This window comes from Musa acuminata, chromosome BXJ2-8 (assembly GCF_036884655.1).
Source record: "Musa acuminata AAA Group cultivar baxijiao chromosome BXJ2-8, Cavendish_Baxijiao_AAA, whole genome shotgun sequence".
In the NCBI taxonomy this organism is placed as follows: Eukaryota; Viridiplantae; Streptophyta; class Magnoliopsida; order Zingiberales; family Musaceae; genus Musa; species Musa acuminata.
In genome coordinates, this window is record NC_088345.1 from 40,161,645 (window position 1) to 40,182,600 (window position 20,956).

The 20,956-nt window shown below is 42.2% G+C and overlaps 5 non-coding genes across 5 annotated transcripts; all 5 read right to left on the reverse strand.

Annotated features, from left to right (window-relative positions):
* Positions 1-15,051: 15,051 nt before the first annotated feature.
* On the reverse strand, positions 15,052-15,170 carry LOC135621619 (5S ribosomal RNA). Its single transcript, XR_010490782.1, has one exon. It is a non-coding gene; the product is annotated as a 5S ribosomal RNA (ribosomal RNA).
* A 484-nt stretch (positions 15,171-15,654) lies between these two features.
* LOC135620607 (5S ribosomal RNA) lies at positions 15,655-15,773 on the reverse strand. Its single transcript, XR_010489848.1, has one exon. It is a non-coding gene; the product is annotated as a 5S ribosomal RNA (ribosomal RNA).
* A 484-nt stretch (positions 15,774-16,257) lies between these two features.
* On the reverse strand, positions 16,258-16,376 carry LOC135621374 (5S ribosomal RNA). The gene has a single exon (XR_010490537.1). It is a non-coding gene; the product is annotated as a 5S ribosomal RNA (ribosomal RNA).
* Positions 16,377-16,860: 484 nt separating this feature from the next.
* On the reverse strand, positions 16,861-16,979 carry LOC135620528 (5S ribosomal RNA). Its single transcript, XR_010489771.1, has one exon. It is a non-coding gene; the product is annotated as a 5S ribosomal RNA (ribosomal RNA).
* A 484-nt stretch (positions 16,980-17,463) lies between these two features.
* On the reverse strand, positions 17,464-17,581 carry LOC135621007 (5S ribosomal RNA). Its single transcript, XR_010490235.1, has one exon. It is a non-coding gene; the product is annotated as a 5S ribosomal RNA (ribosomal RNA).
* Positions 17,582-20,956: the final 3,375 nt, after the last annotated feature.

The following is a 20,956-nucleotide window of genomic DNA, read 5'->3' on the forward strand; positions in this document are numbered from 1 at the left end:
CTCGTGTTATCACATTTAATGGGAATATCTTTAAGATTCACTTTGTAATCTTCTAAAGTGTTTTTCATCCATACAACTTGTGCACAGCATGCACTTGCTGCAATGTATTCAGCTTCGGTTGTTGATAGGGCAACCGAGTTTTGTTTCTTAGATGACCAGGATACAAGGGCATGTCCTAAAAATTGACATGATCCTGATGTGCTTTTTCTGTCTAGTTTACAGCCAGCGAAGTCCGCATCAGCATAAGCTGTTAATTCAAAATTTTCTGATTTTGGGTACCATAATCCTAGATTGGTAGTTCCATTAAGATATCTGAGTATTCTTTTGACTGCTTTGAGATGAGATATCTTAGGGTCTGATTGAAATCTAGCACAAAGTCCTACACTGAACATGATGTCTGGTCTGGTGGCAGTGAGGTAAAGTAAACTTCCTATCATACCCCTATAGGTTTTTTGATCGAAGCTTTCTCCATTCTCATCAATTTCTAACTTAGTGGAGGTGCTCATAGGAGTGTCAATGGCTTTTGAATTATTCATTTTGAACTTCTTTAGCAAACTCACAGCATATTTGGTTTGACTAATAAAGATGTCATTGCTTAGTTGTTTGATTTGTAGGCCTAAGAAGAATGTTAACTCTCCCATTAGACTCATTTCGAATTCATGACTCATAGTTTTCGCAAAGGATTCACAAAGAGATTCATTTGTAGAACCAAAGATAATATCATCAACATAAATCTGAACAATGAGAAAATTATTTTCAAAATTCTTGATAAACAATGTAGTATCAACCTTGCCTTTTATGAAATTATTTTCAATGAGAAAAGAGCTAAGTCTCTCATACCAAGCCCTTGGGGCTTGTTTTAAACCATAGAGAGCTTTAGTTAATCTAAACACATGATTAGGGTAGCCATTATTTTCAAATCCAGGAGGTTGTTCAACATAAACTTCTTCGGAAATGAAACCATTTAGAAAAGCGCTTTTAACATCCATTTGAAATAACTTAAAATTATTGCAACTGGCGTAGGCAAGGAGCATCCTTATGGCTTCCAATCGAGCCACAGGTGCGAAGGTTTCTTCGTAATCGATACCTTCTTCTTGGTTGAAACCTTTGGCCACTAATCTAGCCTTGTTTCTAACCACGATACCATTTTCATCTTGCTTGTTTCTAAAGACCCATTTAGTACCAATTACTAAATGGTCATTTGGCCTAGGAACAAGCGTCCACACCTCATTTCTCTCAAATTGATTTAATTCATCTTGCATTGCGATAATCCATGAATCATCTTTCATGGCTTCATCAACACATTTGGGTTCAATTTGGGAGAGAAAAGCGGCGTTGGCACAAAAGTTTTTAAAAGAAGATCGTGTTTGAACCCCCTTTGATGTGTCTCCTAGGATTAGCTCCTTAGGATGAGCATCTATATACTTCCAATCCTTGGGTAAGGATGTTTTGGAAGTGGATGCATCCAAGTTGCTAGTTGGAGACGGGGTTTCGTTTAAATTAACATCATCATCAAGATCATTTTTCTTAATTTCTGAAATCTCATTGAAAACAACATGGATGGATTCTTCAATAATTAAGGTTCTTTTATTGAAGATGCGAAAAGCTTTAGAAACCGAAGAATAACCAAGAAAGATTCCTTCATCAGATTTAGCATCGAATTTTCCTAAGTTATCCTTTTCATTCAAGATAAAACACTTACACCCAAAGACTTTAAAATATGAGACATTGGGTTTTTTGTTATTCCATAACTCATAAGGAGTTTTGGTGAGTAAGGGTCTTACTAGGACTCTATTTAAAATATAGCATGCAGTGTTTACAGCTTCGGCCCAAAAATATTTGGGTAGGCTATGTTCATTCAACATGGTTCTTGCCATTTCTTGTAAATTTCGATTTTTTCTTTCTACTACCCCATTTTGTTGAGGATTTCTTGGAGTAGAGAAGTTATGGTTGTATCCGTTGAGTTCACAGAATTCTTGGAAGTCATGGTTTTGAAATTCTCCACCATGATCACTTCTAATTGACGAAATCATAGATTCCTTCTCATTTTGAACAAGTTTACAAAACTTGGTAAAATATCTAAAGCATTCATTTTTTTGTTTTAAGAAGTAGGTCCATGTATATCTGCTGTAGTCATCAATAATGACAAAGGCGTATTTGCTACCTCCTAGACTCGATGTAGAGATTGGTCCGAACAAGTCCATATGGATCAATTGTAAGGGCCTAGAGGTGCTTATTTGATTCTTAGCTTTGAAGCTACCCCTAATTTGCTTACCTAATTGGCAGGCATCACATACATTATCTTTGATGAACTTGATATGAGGAATTCCTCTTACAAGTTCTCTAGATGATACTTGAGTGATTAGTTTCATGCTAGCATGACCTAATCTTCTATGTCATAGCCAAGCATCCTCATTCATAACGGCAAAGCACATTTCATCACATAAGTCATTGATGTCAATAGTGTATACGTTGTTTTGTTTTAATGCAATCATAGATATATTTTTGTGTGGTTTTTCAATGATGCAGGCATTAGATTCAAATCTTATAATATATCCTTTATCACATAATTGACTAATGCTCAAGAGGTTATGTTTTAAACCATTAACTAGTAAAACATCTTCAATAGAGAGATTGGATTTGTTACCTATGGTTCCTTTGCCAATGATTTTACCCTTGTTGTTGTCTCCGAAGGTGACATATCCTTCGTCTATGCTAGTGAGCTTAGAGAATTGAGATGGATCTCCGGTCATATGCCTTGAGCATCCACTATCAAGGTACCATTTCTTGCTCCTAGCTTGCGATTGTTTAGTTTTCTACAAGAAAGGATGATGTTTAGGTACCCATTTGCTTTTGGGTGCCTCATAAATAGATCTACATTTTCTATCATGTTGCATAGAGTTTATCATGGTTCCTTTAGGAACCCAAATTAATTTTTTTGGACTTATTTTCTTGAATGGACAACAATGTGTCTTGTGTCCAGATTTGCAACAAAAGTTGCACTTGGTTTGGTGTTGAACATGTAAGATGGGGCCTTTTACAAAGGTAGTTGGATTTCGGTGAGGACTCCTCACAAATCCAATCCCACTTCTTTTGGGAGCATGACCCTTGTTTGTAAGGATCATGTTTAATGACTTGCTACCAACCTCGAATTTCTTCAAGGTGTCCTTAAGTAGCAAGTTTTCTTTTTGTATAGTTTCTAAATCATGACATTTGATACATGAATTTAAACTATCATGATGTTCGACTTTTAACTTATCAAACTCACAAGTAAGATTATCATGTACCTTTTTTAGCAACTTGTATTTTCTATTTATAACTTTGCATTCATCAAATAAATCATGGAAGGCATTTAATAATTCATCGAAAGATAAATCAGCATCTAATAAATCCGTTACCTCCTCTTCGATGGCCATAAAGGCGTAATGAGCAACTTGCTCGGTGTTGGACTCCTCTTCCTCAGATGCGCTCGAATCATCCCATGTTGCTTGGAGCGCCTTCTTCTTTGTTATTCTTTTCTTGACTTGGGGACAATCACTTTTGTAGTGTCCCGGCTTTTTACATTCGTAGCAGATCACTTGGTCCTTCTTGGGTTCAAGTTTATTTTTCACATCGTTTTTAAACTTGTTTCTTTTGAAAAATTTCTTAAACTTTCTTGTCAAAAGTGCCAAGTCATCATCACAGTCCTCATCACTTGAGTTTTCTCTCAAGTGGCATTCAGAAGTTTTAAGTGCCATATCCTTCCTGTTCTTTGGAAGGATGTCTTCTTGCTCTTCATGAGCTTTGCAAGTCATTTCGTAGGTCATTAATGACCCGATTAGTTCTTCAAGAGGGAAGTTGCGCAGATCCTTTGCCTCTTGAATGGCAGTGACTTTAGGATCCCAACTTTTAGGAAGGGATCTTAGTATTTTATTTACGAGTTCAAAATCCGAAAAACTTTTTCCGAGTCCTTTTAGACCGTTGACGACATCCGTGAAACGGGTAAACATGTCGCCAATGGTTTCACTCGGTTTCATTCGGAAAAGTTCAAAAGAATGCAGCAACAGATTGATTTTTGACTCTTTCACTCTACTTGTGCCCTCGTGGGTCACTTCAAGTGTGTGCCAAATATCAAAAGCAGTTTCGCAAGTTGAAACACGATTAAACTCGTTTTTATCAAGTGCGCAGAATAAGGCATTCATAGCCTTTGCATTAAGAGCGAAAGCCTTCTTCTCCAAATCGTTCCAATCGATCATTGGAAGAGAAGATTTTGAAAATCCATTTTCAACAAGGTTCCACAGTTCAAAATCCATAGAAATAAGAAAGATCCTCATTCGGGTCTTCCAGTAAGTGTAGTCCGTTCCACTGAACATGGGTGGACGTGTAATCGAATGCCCCTCTTGGTTTCCGGCGTATGCCATCTCTCTTGGGTTTTAATCCTTTAGAGAGTTAACCTTGCTCTGATACCAATTGTTAGGATCGAGAGCACTAAGAGGGGGGGGGGGGTGAATTAGTGCAGCGGAAATCTTACAGCGATTAAAAACCAAAAGCTGCGTTCGTTCAAAAACTATTAAGATGCAAAAGCAAATTCTCAGTTTGTATCTAAGTGCAGTTTGCGTCTAAGCGCAGATTGCGTCTAAGCGCAGTTTTGCGTCTAAGCGCAGTTTACGTCTAAACTCAGATTTACGTCTAAACACAGTTTTACGTCTAAACGCAGATTTACGTCTAAACGCAGATTTACGTCTAAACGCAGATTTACGTCTAAACGCAGTTTTACGTCTAAACGCAGATTTACGTCTAAACTCAGATTTACGTCTTAAACTCAGATTTACGTCTAAACGCAGATTTACGTCTAAACGCAGTTTTACGTCTAGACGCAGATTTACGTCTAAACTTTGAAACTTGTTTGTATACTCGCAGAAGGCAGTATGCAGTTGAAATCAAGACGTAAACGTGAACTGAGATCTGATGATTGAGCGAGGAAAGCCGATTTACGTCTGAATGCAGTTTTACGTCTAAATGTTGAAACTCGTTCGTAAAATCGTAGAGGACAGATTGCAGTTATCAATAGGATTAAAATGTAAGTGTAAACTGCAAAGAAGCTCGTTCGTAAAAGCACGGAAAACAGTTCTGCAGAATCAAACGTAAACGTAAACTGTAATGTATGAAAATACGAATTTACGTCTGAATGCAGATTCGGAAGAACAGCACTTAGAACTTGTTCGTGAAAGCGCAGAGAGCAGTAGTAATGAGGGAGGTTTGCAGTAATGATAAAGTGCTCGAAAATAAACGCAAACCAGAGATTTAGAGTGGTTCGGTCAGCCTTGACCTACTCCACTTTTGGCTTCCTCCACCGATGAGGTTGCCGACGTCAACTAGGTGCCTTCCTTCAATGGGCGAAGGCCAAACTGCCCTTTTACAATTTCTCTCCTTTTGACAGGCTCAGGAGACAACCTTTACAGACCTTTCTCTCCTCACTTTACAACTGAAAACTTGAAGAACAGAAGGAGGAGACTTAAAGGCTTTACAACACTTTTGAGCTCTTAGAATCACAGAAAAGATCAAGATTTCGGTGTGGGTCTGTATATTTTCAGGGCTGAATGGGTGGGGTATTTATAGGCCCCAACCCAATTCAAAATTCGAGCTCAAAACGATCAAATCGATCAAATCCCAGAATTCTGGGATCAGGCGGTTGCACCTCTTGACTGGAGAGGTGGCACCGCCTGGCAGAGCTCGAAGACTGAGCTCAGGCGATTGCTTCTCTCTGCCAGAGCTCGAAGACTGAGCTCGATGGTTGCATCACCTGGCAGAGCTCGAAGACTGAGCTTGGTGGTTGCATCACTTGGCAGAGCTCGAAACTGAGCTCGGTGGTTGCATCACCTGGCAGAGCTCGAAACTGAGCTCAGGCTGATGCACCTCTCTGCCAGAGCTCGAAGACTGAGCTCGGTGATTGCATCACCTGGCAGAGCTCGAGACTGAGCTCAGGCTGATGCACCTCTCTGCCAGAGCTCGAAGACTGAGCTCGGTGGTTGCATCGCCTGGCAGAGCTCGAAACTTGAGCTCTAGTGGTGCTACCTCTTGGCAGAGGAGGTTGCACCGCCTAGTCTAGCTCGAAGACTGAGCTCTGGGCGGTTGCACCTCTTGGCTGGGGCGGTTGCACCTCCCAGCCTCGCAGCCCTGGCGGTTGCACCTCCTGGCTGGGGCGGTAGCACCTCCCAACCTCACAGCCCAAGCGGTTGCACCTCCTGGCTGGGGCGGTTGCACCTCCTGGTGCAATCAGGGTCCGAATGGTTCACTCCATTCGGCCCAATTTGAATCTTTTCAGGGGCCCAATTGCCCCAAGATTAAGCTAATGGGATCACCTCCCATTTTCATGCTTAATCATCATGCTAACTACGATTAACTCTAAGACAATTTCTGCAGCTTTGCTCCGATACGTCAATCGCTTCTTCCGGCGATTTTCCGGCCAACTTCCGTCGATCATCCGATAAACCCTCGGTGATCCTTCTGCGGACATCCAGCATACTCCTGGACTTTGCGACGATCCACTTGGCGAGTTCCGACGAGCTTCGCTTGGCAAGCTTCTGGACTTCTCGGATCTGTTCTCGCTGAACCTCCGACGACCGTCCGAACTTCCGTCGAACTCTCGAACTCCCAATGTGATCATGATCTTGACTCCGGCGCAACACCTGCTGCTTGTCTTACTCTCATCGTAGTTAATCCTGCACACTTATCTCAACACATAGATTAGATAACAAATGACAATTGACTTCATCATCAAAATCCGAGATTCAACAATCTCCCCCTTTTTGATGATGACAATCAATTGATAAAGGAGTTGTCCTTAACTCCCCCTATCTATATGCCATAGTTGAGATAAGTCAACCTTGAATTCAAGACCTAAGAATTCAAGTGACGTATTGATAAGTTAGATCAGTTAAACTTATCAATGCTCCCATCATGATTCCCATCATGATGTATCTCTTCAAGAATGATGTCAAGGCATGACATACATCATCAAGTTTGTATGATAGTGTTTGTAACTATTCATCATGTAATAATATAAAGCTACGAAGGACTTTTTACATGATGCACACATTTGAGATTTTCTAGCAAGTTTGTATTTTCTATAGAATATCAAATCAAGATATGATGCAAACTATAGCACATGTTCACATATCTCTTGGTGATGCAAGGATGGCATAACATTGTTTATAGCATCACTCAAGTATTTGCAACTATGACATAGACATGATTATGGCAGTTCAGCTATGACATAGTGTTTATCAATTCATATATTTCTCCCCCTTTGTCATCAACAAAAAGCATGATAGCATTATTAAGCATATAAAGGAAGTCATGACACATATAACTCTTTATTGTTTGTTGCTTGACGGAGGAAAGTCATTTTTCAAAGAGTTTTCATAAGAGTGTACAGGAACATCCCATACAAATCGAAAAATGAACTTCTTACATGCATTTGGTTAAAAATATTTGTCACATAATTTGCAACATGTTATTTGATCAAGCGTTGTCAAGGCATGTAATAGTAATAACATCCGAAAGATAATTTTAACTAGTTTAAGTATTCGGACACATCAACATTCCTATTTCTCTTCTTATGTAATCAAATTGTTCTTCACATAGGGGTTTTGTGAAGATATCAGCCAGTTGATGTTTGGTGTCAATAAACTCTATGGTTACATCATGATTAGTGACATGATCTCGTATAAAGTGATGTCTAATATCAATGTGTTTTGTTCTTGAGTGTTGTATAGGATTTTTAGTTAAGCATATTGCACTCGTGTTATCACATTTAATGGGAATATCTTTAAGATTCACTTTGTAATCTTCTAAAGTGTTTTTCATCCATACAACTTGTGCACAGCATGCACTTGCTGCAATGTATTCAGCTTCGGTTGTTGATAGGGCAACCGAGTTTTGTTTCTTAGATGACCAGGATACAAGGGCATGTCCTAAAAATTGACATGATCCTGATGTGCTTTTTCTGTCTAGTTTACAGCCAGCGAAGTCCGCATCAGCATAAGCTGTTAATTCAAAATTTTCTGATTTTGGGTACCATAATCCTAGATTGGTAGTTCCATTAAGATATCTGAGTATTCTTTTGACTGCTTTGAGATGAGATATCTTAGGGTCTGATTGAAATCTAGCACAAAGTCCTACACTGAACATGATGTCTGGTCTGGTGGCAGTGAGGTAAAGTAAACTTCCTATCATACCCCTATAGGTTTTTTGATCGAAGCTTTCTCCATTCTCATCAATTTCTAACTTAGTGGAGGTGCTCATAGGAGTGTCAATGGCTTTTGAATTATTCATTTTGAACTTCTTTAGCAAACTCACAGCATATTTGGTTTGACTAATAAAGATGTCATTGCTTAGTTGTTTGATTTGTAGGCCTAAGAAGAATGTTAACTCTCCCATTAGACTCATTTCGAATTCATGACTCATAGTTTTCGCAAAGGATTCACAAAGAGATTCATTTGTAGAACCAAAGATAATATCATCAACATAAATCTGAACAATGAGAAAATTATTTTCAAAATTCTTGATAAACAATGTAGTATCAACCTTGCCTTTTATGAAATTATTTTCAATGAGAAAAGAGCTAAGTCTCTCATACCAAGCCCTTGGGGCTTGTTTTAAACCATAGAGAGCTTTAGTTAATCTAAACACATGATTAGGGTAGCCATTATTTTCAAATCCAGGAGGTTGTTCAACATAAACTTCTTCGGAAATGAAACCATTTAGAAAAGCGCTTTTAACATCCATTTGAAATAACTTAAAATTATTGCAACTGGCGTAGGCAAGGAGCATCCTTATGGCTTCCAATCGAGCCACAGGTGCGAAGGTTTCTTCGTAATCGATACCTTCTTCTTGGTTGAAACCTTTGGCCACTAATCTAGCCTTGTTTCTAACCACGATACCATTTTCATCTTGCTTGTTTCTAAAGACCCATTTAGTACCAATTACTAAATGGTCATTTGGCCTAGGAACAAGCGTCCACACCTCATTTCTCTCAAATTGATTTAATTCATCTTGCATTGCGATAATCCATGAATCATCTTTCATGGCTTCATCAACACATTTGGGTTCAATTTGGGAGAGAAAAGCGGCGTTGGCACAAAAGTTTTTAAAAGAAGATCGTGTTTGAACCCCCTTTGATGTGTCTCCTAGGATTAGCTCCTTAGGATGAGCATCTATATACTTCCAATCCTTGGGTAAGGATGTTTTGGAAGTGGATGCATCCAAGTTGCTAGTTGGAGACGGGGTTTCGTTTAAATTAACATCATCATCAAGATCATTTTTCTTAATTTCTGAAATCTCATTGAAAACAACATGGATGGATTCTTCAATAATTAAGGTTCTTTTATTGAAGATGCGAAAAGCTTTAGAAACCGAAGAATAACCAAGAAAGATTCCTTCATCAGATTTAGCATCGAATTTTCCTAAGTTATCCTTTTCATTCAAGATAAAACACTTACACCCAAAGACTTTAAAATATGAGACATTGGGTTTTTTGTTATTCCATAACTCATAAGGAGTTTTGGTGAGTAAGGGTCTTACTAGGACTCTATTTAAAATATAGCATGCAGTGTTTACAGCTTCGGCCCAAAAATATTTGGGTAGGCTATGTTCATTCAACATGGTTCTTGCCATTTCTTGTAAATTTCGATTTTTTCTTTCTACTACCCCATTTTGTTGAGGATTTCTTGGAGTAGAGAAGTTATGGTTGTATCCGTTGAGTTCACAGAATTCTTGGAAGTCATGGTTTTGAAATTCTCCACCATGATCACTTCTAATTGACGAAATCATAGATTCCTTCTCATTTTGAACAAGTTTACAAAACTTGGTAAAATATCTAAAGCATTCATTTTTTTGTTTTAAGAAGTAGGTCCATGTATATCTGCTGTAGTCATCAATAATGACAAAGGCGTATTTGCTACCTCCTAGACTCGATGTAGAGATTGGTCCGAACAAGTCCATATGGATCAATTGTAAGGGCCTAGAGGTGCTTATTTGATTCTTAGCTTTGAAGCTACCCCTAATTTGCTTACCTAATTGGCAGGCATCACATACATTATCTTTGATGAACTTGATATGAGGAATTCCTCTTACAAGTTCTCTAGATGATACTTGAGTGATTAGTTTCATGCTAGCATGACCTAATCTTCTATGCCATAGCCAAGCATCCTCATTCATAACGGCAAAGCACATTTCATCACATAAGTCATTGATGTCAATAGTGTATACGTTGTTTTGTTTTAATGCAATCATAGATATATTTTTGTGTGGTTTTTCAATGATGCAGGCATTAGATTCAAATCTTATAATATATCCTTTATCACATAATTGACTAATGCTCAAGAGGTTATGTTTTAAACCATTAACTAGTAAAACATCTTCAATAGAGAGATTGGATTTGTTACCTATGGTTCCTTTGCCAATGATTTTACCCTTGTTGTTGTCTCCGAAGGTGACATATCCTTCGTCTATGCTAGTGAGCTTAGAGAATTGAGATGGATCTCCGGTCATATGCCTTGAGCATCCACTATCAAGGTACCATTTCTTGCTCCTAGCTTGCGATTGTTTAGTTTTCTACAAGAAAGGATGATGTTTAGGTACCCATTTGCTTTTGGGTGCCTCATAAATAGATCTACATTTTCTATCATGTTGCATAGAGTTTATCATGGTTCCTTTAGGAACCCAAATTAATTTTTTTGGACTTATTTTCTTGAATGGACAACAATGTGTCTTGTGTCCAGATTTGCAACAAAAGTTGCACTTGGTTTGGTGTTGAACATGTAAGATGGGGCCTTTTACAAAGGTAGTTGGATTTCGGTGAGGACTCCTCACAAATCCAATCCCACTTCTTTTGGGAGCATGACCCTTGTTTGTAAGGATCATGTTTAATGACTTGCTACCAACCTCGAATTTCTTCAAGGTGTCCTTAAGTAGCAAGTTTTCTTTTTGTATAGTTTCTAAATCATGACATTTGATACATGAATTTAAACTATCATGATGTTCGACTTTTAACTTATCAAACTCACAAGTAAGATTATCATGTACCTTTTTTAGCAACTTGTATTTTCTATTTATAACTTTGCATTCATCAAATAAATCATGGAAGGCATTTAATAATTCATCGAAAGATAAATCAGCATCTAATAAATCCGTTACCTCCTCTTCGATGGCCATAAAGGCGTAATGAGCAACTTGCTCGGTGTTGGACTCCTCTTCCTCAGATGCGCTCGAATCATCCCATGTTGCTTGGAGCGCCTTCTTCTTTGTTGTTCTTTTCTTGACTTGGGGACAATCACTTTTGTAGTGTCCCGGCTTTTTACATTCGTAGCAGATCACTTGGTCCTTCTTGGGTTCAAGTTTATTTTTCACATCGTTTTTAAACTTGTTTCTTTTGAAAAATTTCTTAAACTTTCTTGTCAAAAGTGCCAAGTCATCATCACAGTCCTCATCACTTGAGTTTTCTCTCAAGTGGCATTCAGAAGTTTTAAGTGCCATATCCTTCCTGTTCTTTGGAAGGATGTCTTCTTGCTCTTCATGAGCTTTGCAAGTCATTTCGTAGGTCATTAATGACCCGATTAGTTCTTCAAGAGGGAAGTTGCGCAGATCCTTTGCCTCTTGAATGGCAGTGACTTTAGGATCCCAACTTTTAGGAAGGGATCTTAGTATTTTATTTACGAGTTCAAAATCCGAAAAACTTTTTCCGAGTCCTTTTAGACCGTTGACGACATCCGTGAAACGGGTAAACATGTCGCCAATGGTTTCACTCGGTTTCATTCGGAAAAGTTCAAAAGAATGCAGCAACAGATTGATTTTTGACTCTTTCACTCTACTTGTGCCCTCGTGGGTCACTTCAAGTGTGTGCCAAATATCAAAAGCAGTTTCGCAAGTTGAAACACGATTAAACTCGTTTTTATCAAGTGCGCAGAATAAGGCATTCATAGCCTTTGCATTAAGAGCGAAAGCCTTCTTCTCCAAATCGTTCCAATCGATCATTGGAAGAGAAGATTTTGAAAATCCATTTTCAACAAGGTTCCACAGTTCAAAATCCATAGAAATAAGAAAGATCCTCATTCGGGTCTTCCAGTAAGTGTAGTCCGTTCCACTGAACATGGGTGGACGTGTAATCGAATGCCCCTCTTGGTTTCCGGCGTATGCCATCTCTCTTGGGTTTTAATCCTTTAGAGAGTTAACCTTGCTCTGATACCAATTGTTAGGATCGAGAGCACTAAGAGGGGGGGGGGGGTGAATTAGTGCAGCGGAAATCTTACAGCGATTAAAAACCAAAAGCTGCGTTCGTTCAAAAACTATTAAGATGCAAAAGCAAATTCTCAGTTTGTATCTAAGTGCAGTTTGCGTCTAAGCGCAGATTGCGTCTAAGCGCAGTTTTGCGTCTAAGCGCAGTTTACGTCTAAACTCAGATTTACGTCTAAACACAGTTTTACGTCTAAACGCAGATTTACGTCTAAACGCAGATTTACGTCTAAACGCAGATTTACGTCTAAACGCAGTTTTACGTCTAAACGCAGATTTACGTCTAAACTCAGATTTACGTCTTAAACTCAGATTTACGTCTAAACGCAGATTTACGTCTAAACGCAGTTTTACGTCTAGACGCAGATTTACGTCTAAACTTTGAAACTTGTTTGTATACTCGCAGAAGGCAGTATGCAGTTGAAATCAAGACGTAAACGTGAACTGAGATCTGATGATTGAGCGAGGAAAGCCGATTTACGTCTGAATGCAGTTTTACGTCTAAATGTTGAAACTCGTTCGTAAAATCGTAGAGGACAGATTGCAGTTATCAATAGGATTAAAATGTAAGTGTAAACTGCAAAGAAGCTCGTTCGTAAAAGCACGGAAAACAGTTCTGCAGAATCAAACGTAAACGTAAACTGTAATGTATGAAAATACGAATTTACGTCTGAATGCAGATTCGGAAGAACAGCACTTAGAACTTGTTCGTGAAAGCGCAGAGAGCAGTAGTAATGAGGGAGGTTTGCAGTAATGATAAAGTGCTCGAAAATAAACGCAAACCAGAGATTTAGAGTGGTTCGGTCAGCCTTGACCTACTCCACTTTTGGCTTCCTCCACCGATGAGGTTGCCGACGTCAACTAGGTGCCTTCCTTCAATGGGCGAAGGCCAAACTGCCCTTTTACAATTTCTCTCCTTTTGACAGGCTCAGGAGACAACCTTTACAGACCTTTCTCTCCTCACTTTACAACTGAAAACTTGAAGAACAGAAGGAGGAGACTTAAAGGCTTTACAACACTTTTGAGCTCTTAGAATCACAGAAAAGATCAAGATTTCGGTGTGGGTCTGTATATTTTCAGGGCTGAATGGGTGGGGTATTTATAGGCCCCAACCCAATTCAAAATTCGAGCTCAAAACGATCAAATCGATCAAATCCCAGAATTCTGGGATCAGGCGGTTGCACCTCTTGACTAGAGAGGTGGCACCGCCTAGCAGAGCTCGAAGACTGAGCTCAGGCGATTGCTTCTCTCTGCCAGAGCTCGAAGACTGAGCTCGATGGTTGCATCACCTGGCAGAGCTCGAAGACTGAGCTTGGTGGTTGCATCACCTGGCAGAGCTCGAAACTGAGCTCGGTGGTTGCATCACCTGGCAGAGCTCGAAACTGAGCTCAGGCTGATGCACCTCTCTGCCAGAGCTCGAAGACTGAGCTCGGTGATTGCATCACCTGGCAGAGCTCGAGACTGAGCTCAGGCTGATGCACCTCTCTGCCAGAGCTCGAAGACTGAGCTCGGTGGTTGCATCGCCTGGCAGAGCTCGAAACTTGAGCTCTGGCGGTGCTACCTCTTGGCAGAGGAGGTTGCACCGCCTAGTCTAGCTCGAAGACTGAGCTCTGGGCGGTTGCACCTCTTGGCTGGGGCGGTTGCACCTCCCAGCCTCGCAGCCCTGGCGGTTGCACCTCCTGGCTGGGGCGGTAGCACCTCCCAACCTCACAGCCCAAGCGGTTGCACCTCCTGGCTGGGGCGGTTGCACCTCCTGGTGCAATCAGGGTCCGAATGGTTCACTCCATTCGGCCCAATTTGAATCTTTTCAGGGGCCCAATTGCCCCAAGATTAAGCTAATGGGATCACCTCCCATTTTCATGCTTAATCATCATGCTAACTACGATTAACTCTAAGACAATTTCTGCAGCTTTGCTCCGATACGTCAATCGCTTCTTCCGGCGAGTTTCCGGCCAACTTCCGTCGATCATCCGATAAACCCTCGGTGATCCTTCTGCGGACATCCGGCATACTCCTGGACTTTGCGACGATCCACTTGGCGAGTTCCGACGAGCTTCGCTTGGCAAGCTTCTGGACTTCTCGGATCTGTTCTCGCTGAACCTCCGACGACCGTCCGAACTTCCGTCGAACTCTCGAACTCCCAATGTGATCATGATCTTGACTCCGGCGAAACACCTGCTGCTTGTCTTACTCTCATCGTAGTAAATCCTGCACACTTATCTCAACACATAGATTAGATAACAAATGACAATTGACTTCATCATCAAAATCCGAGATTCAACATGATCGCACTCTTTTTGTGTGCGTCGTCCCTCGCCTTTGTACTCTCGAACGATCTCGGAATCGCCATTGTCGGATCTCTCCGATGCCCACGAGGTCGATCGCGTACCGGACACGGCAAGCGCGCGCCGAAACCATCGGGACTTTCTCGAACGAACTCGGAATCGCTATTGCGGCCCCATTCCGGAAAGCTCTCTCCGAGCCCCACGAGACTGACTGCATAGCGGTCACGGCAAATTCCGAGGCCCAAAACCATCGCCTCGGAGGTCGACGGGAGAGGTTTTGGCCGCTCGGGGCGCAAAAACGAGTGCAACAGGGGGTCACCCATCCTAGAACCATGTCTGATCATTGTATGTTTATGAAGAAATTTTTAGATGATGATTTCATTATTCTCCTGCTATATTGTAATGACATTTATTGTTGGCCATAATGCTGGAAAAATTGAAAAGCTTGAAAGAGGGTTTTAAGTAAGTCTTTTGGCCGCTCGGGGCGCAAAAAGGAGTGCAACACGAGGACTTCCCAGGGGGTCACCCATCCTAGTACAACTCTCGCCCAAGCACGCTTAACTTCGGAGTTCTGATGGGATCCGGTGCTTTAGTGCTGGTATGATCGCACTCTTTTTGTGTGCGTCGTCCCTCGCCTTTGTACTCTCGAACGATCTCGGAATCGCCATTGTCGGATCTCTCCGATGCCCACGAGGCCTATCGCGTACCGGACACGGCAAGCGCGCGCCGAAACCATCGGGACTTTCTCGAACGAACTCGGAATCGCTATTGCGGCCCCATTCCGGAAAGCTCTCTCCGAGCCCCGCGAGACTGACTGCGTAGCGGTCACGGCAAATTCCGAGGCCCAAAACCATCGCCTCGGAGGTCTACGGGAGAGGTTTTGGCCGCTCGGGGCGCAAAAACGAGTGCAACAGGGGGTCACCCATCCTAGAACCATGTCTGATCATTGTATGTTTATGAAGAAATTTTTAGATGATGATTTCATTATTCTCCTGCTATATTGTAATGACATTTATTGTTGGCCATAATGCTGGAAAAATTGAAAAGCTTGAAAGAGGGTTTAAAGTAAGTCTTTTGGCCGCTCGGGGCGCAAAAAGGAGTGCAACACGAGGACTTCCCAGGGGGTCACCCATACTAGTACTACTCTCGCCCGAGCACGCTTAACTTCGGAGTTCTGAAGGGATCCGGTGCTTTAGTGCTGGTATGATCGCACTCTTTTTGTGTGCGTCGTCCCTCGCCTTTGTACTCTCGAACGATCTCGGAATCGCCATTGTCGGATCTCTCCGATGCCCACGAGGCCGATCGCGTACCGGACACGGCAAGCGCGCGCCGAAACCATCGGGACTTTCTCGAACGAACTCGGAATCGCTATTGCGGCCCCATTCCGGAAAGCTCTCTCCGAGCCCCGCGAGACTGACTGCGTAGCGGTCACGGCAAATTCCGAGGCCCAAAACCATCGCCTCGGAGGTCGACGGGAGAGGTTTTGGCCGCTCGGGGCGCAAAAACGAGTGCAACAAGGGGTCACCCATCCTAGAACCATGTCTGATCATTGTATGTTTATGAAGAAATTTTTAGATGATGATTTCATTATTCTCCTGCTATATTGTAATGACATTTATTGTTGGCCATAATGCTGGAAAAATTGAAAAGCTTGAAAGAGGGTTTTAAGTAAGTCTTTTGGTCGCTCGGGGCGCAAAAAGGAGTGCAACACGAGGACTTCCCAGGGGGTCACCCATCCTAGTACTACTCTCGCCCAAGCACGCTTAACTTCGGAGTTCTGATGGGATCCGGTGCTTTAGTGCTGGTATGATCGCACTCTTTTTGTGTGCATCGTCCCTCGCCTTTGTAATCTCGAACGATCTCGGAATCGCCATTGTCGGATCTCTCCGATGCCCACGAGGCCGATCGCGTACCGGACACGGCAAGCGCGCGCCGAAACCATCGGGACTTTCTCGAACGAACTCGGAATCGCTATTGCGGCCCCATTCCGGAAAGCTGTCTCCGAGCCCCGCGAGACTGACTGCGTAGCGGTCACGGCAAATTCCGAGGCCCAAAACCATCGCCTCGGAGGTCGACGGGAGAGGTTTTGGCCGCTCGGGGCGCAAAAACGAGTGCAACAGGGGGTCACCCATCCTAGAACCATGTCTGATCATTGTATGTTTATGAAGAAATTTTTAGATGATGATTTCATTATTCTCCTGCTATATTGTAATGACATTTATTGTTGGCCATAATGCTGGAAAAATTGAAAAGCTTGAAAGAGGGTTTTAAGTAAGTCTTTTGGCCGCTCGGGGCGCAAAAAGGAGTGCAACACGAGGACTTCCCAGGGGGTCACCCATCCTAGTACAACTCTCGCCCAAGCACGCTTAACTTCGGAGTTCTGATGGGATCCGGTGCTTTAGTGCTAGTATGATCGCACTCTTTTTATATGCGTCGTCCCTCGCCTTTGTACTCTCGAACGATCTCGGAATCGCCATTGTCGGATCTCTCCGATGCCCACGAGGCCGATCGCGTACCGGACACGGCAAGCGCGCCCCGAAACCATCGGGACTTTCTCGAACGAACTCGGAATCGCTATTGCGGCCCCATTCCGGAAAGCTCTCTCCGAGCCCCGCGAGACTGACTGCATAGCGGTCACGGCAAATTCCGAGGCCCAAAACCATCGCCTCGGAGGTCGACGGGAGAGGTTTTGGCCGCTCGGGGCGCAAAAACGAGTGCAACAGAGGGTCACCCATCCTAGAACCATGTCTGATCATTGTATGTTTATGAAGAAATTTTTAGATTATGATTTCATTATTCTCCTGCTATATTGTAATGACATTTATTGTTGGCCATAATGCTGGAAAAATTGAAAAGCTTGAAAGAGGGTTTTAAGTAAGTCTTTTGGCCGCTCGGGGCGCAAAAAGGAGTGCAACACGAGGACTTCCCAGGAGGTCACCATCCTAGTACTACTCTCGCCCAAGCACGCTTAACTTCGGAGTTCTGATGGGATACGATGCTTTAGTGCTGGTATGATCGCACTCTTTTTGTGTGCGTCGTCCCTCCCCTTTGTACTCTCGAACGATCTCGGAATCGCCATTGTCGGATCTCTCCGATGCTCACGAGGCCGATCGCGTACCGGACACGGCAAGCGCGCGCCGAAACCATCGGGACTTTCTCGAACGAACTCGGAATCGCTATTGCGGCCCCATTCCGGAAAGCTCTCTCCGAGCCCCGCGAGACTGACTGCGTAGCGGTCACGGCAAATTCCGAGGCCCAAAACCATCGCCTCGGAGGTCGACGGGAGAGGTTTTGGCCGCTCGGGGCTCAAAAACGAGTGCAACAGGGGGTCACCTGTCACGCCCCTCAAAATATCCATGATTTTTAAAATCTTCGTCACAGGCCAATCCAGGATCCAAACTAACGTTTGAGGACACTAAAAACATTCTATTCATATTCACATCCATAAAACCTGTGCAGTTTATAATCATATATCACATCACTCGATAATTCATATTTATGGCAACCCAAGCCAACTTGACAAACATGAACAACATTTATAAATCCACAAGCTAAATAAATTATACAATCAGAACTCCAACTATTCACCACAAGTTCATATCACCATAAATTAGACTTAACATTCTGAAATTCCAAATAAGAGAGATCACCTAACACTTTGACACAGTATATCCATTTCGGTTCATCGACAACATTTCATTACATACAAGACATACTTATACAACAATATCGAAATAACCAACCAGACTTGCCCATTATTCTGAATAGCTATCCACTGCCTCAGCCCAAATCAAACATCTCGAAGAGTGACAAGCTGACCTGAAAGATTTATATAACAACGGAGTGAGCCAAAAAACGGCTCAGCAAGTGACAAAGCATATTCAGAACAAAAGGAACGGTTTCAAACGAGTAAGGTATCATAATGCAAGGCAGAATACAAGAATTCTCAAGGATACCATCTCAATAGATACCAAATCATACGTATCATGTCATTCAAAACATATTTGATCCATAACTAATGGGGCATAGAGTAATTGGAACATATCAATGGCAGATAGGACATTTCAGATCATATCAGTTTATAGCAAATGGAGCACAGAGTAATTGGAACATATCAATGGCAGATAGGACATTTCAGAACATATCTATTCATAGCAAATGGAGCACAGAGTAATTGGAACATATCAATGGCAGATAGGACATTTCAGAACATATCAGTTCATAGCAAATGGAGCACAGAGTAATTGGAGCATATCAATGGCATATGAAATGTTCCGGAGCATATCAACGGCATATGGAACATTTCGAAGCATATCATCAGTGAATGAAGCATTTCAGAGCATATCGAAAACAAATATCATACAGAAGCTCAAACGTCGTCTTTGACGTTGCAAACATATCAATCTTATCCAAAGCATGTACAGAAACACATAACCAAAGCTCTGGATATCATATCAAACATACAGAAGGTGTAGTGGGATCTCAGTCAGAATGTGATTCATCCATTTCTGAATGACCACCTGACAAAAGTCTCCCACGTCTGGGAGCTCCATCCACCCACGTCTAGGTGAAGTCAAAGGGGGCCGGCAGAGCATCGCAGGCTCTAAGCAATATCCCACATAGCGGGACCCCACATAGCAGGCAAATCAGCGCATACCCTTTACCATTTCTGGCAAAGGTCCAGACAATCCCACACACCAGAGTACAAAAGGGCAGTTTCAACAATAAGTAGCATATATCGGAAGCACACGCGGAACAACAAACGTACATGTGCCTTTACGAGTCAATCCGAAGTAAGCAATAATCTTTCACAAGTATATTCAGATTTGAAGGGAATTGAAAGCAAGGGCACATATGGAATCCAAGCAATCACAAATAACTCAATTCAATAAGAAGATTTGATGAATTCAATGTCCAAAGGAATGAAACTGGAATAGGCACATATCGAAAGCAAATGCGGAACAATAGGATATACATGTGCCTATATGAGTCAATACGATATAGCATAAACGTTACACAATAGTTTTCAAGAATGCAATAATTTTAAGGACAAGAGTATACAAGAACTCAAAGCAGTAATATAAAGCTCAATTGAATAAGAAAGCTAAAGGATATCAACTTCCAAAGGAATGAAACCAGAATATGAGAAATCGACCAAAGCTCGATTTCTGGCAGAATACAAGAGGCACATTGAACAAATGATTCAAACTATCAATCGTGCTCCAATTTACTCAGAAATAATCATTGGATAATACTTTCAGATAAGACAGGCTTCATATGAATTGAACTGTCCAACAGAGAGAGTTACAAATAATTTGGTAAGCAAGAGTCATAGAACAAAATCTCTGTTGGCAGAATTCATAATGTCAGATTCAACAGATAACTGGGCAGGTGTTTGGATTCCAAATCTTTCAATCCATATATCAAAGAAAGGTCTACGAGTCTAGTTTCCAATGAAATCAGTATTGAACAAATCAGAGTTTCCAACAAAGACTTATAGGCAGCTCGGTATCAAAAGGTCAGAATCTCAAAAGTTGCACAGATTCGAATCGTTACGTTTAAACAGGAGATATAACAAATGCAAGGCTAGAACAATTCAAAGGTCCTCATATTCAAAGCAAATGTAGAGATAAAAATGGCAGTGAGGAAGATCAGGATACTTGCAATAAGACATATCAGAGCAATTATAGGAGAAACGATCAGGGAACTTGCAATAGAAAGGATCGAAACAAGTGGGAAACTTGCCTTTCAATGATTTCGATCCGAAGATCCAAAGAAGGTGCCAGCCCAAATCCTTCTACTTTTTCTCCGTGTCCTCTCTCTGTTTCGTTTTGTGCTCCCGTTTTCTTCCTTTCTTCGCAACTACATCACGTGTCGAACATCGACGCACAGTCACCTGCTCTCTCTTACTCTCATTCCTTCTTTTTTTCTTTCCCAAACGCAGCTGCCACAGCCGCCGCCACTGCCGCTGCTACAATCGCAGCCCCTTTTTCCCCCTTTCCTTTCCTTTCTTTCCCAGCTGCAACTGCCGCAGTCGCAGTCGCAGCCATGGCCGCAGCCACCACAACCGCAGCCTCTTCTTCCTCTGCTACTCTATTTCCTCTCATACTTCTCTTCCAACTGCAGCTGCCACTGCCGCAGCTGCCACCCCTTCTCCTCTTCCTCTCTTCTTCCTCTCCTTCCCTTTCTCTTCTTCTTCCTTTCCTTCTCTTCTTTCCCAGCCACAGCTGCAGCTGCCATCGCCGCAGCCGCAGCCCCTTCTCCTCTTCCTCTCTTCTTCCTCTCCTTCCCTTTCTCTTCTTCTTCCTTTCCTTTTTCTCTTTCCCTGCCACAGCTGCAGCTGCCATCGCCGCAGCCGCAGCCCCTTCTCCTCTTCCTCTCTTCTTCCTCTCCTTCCC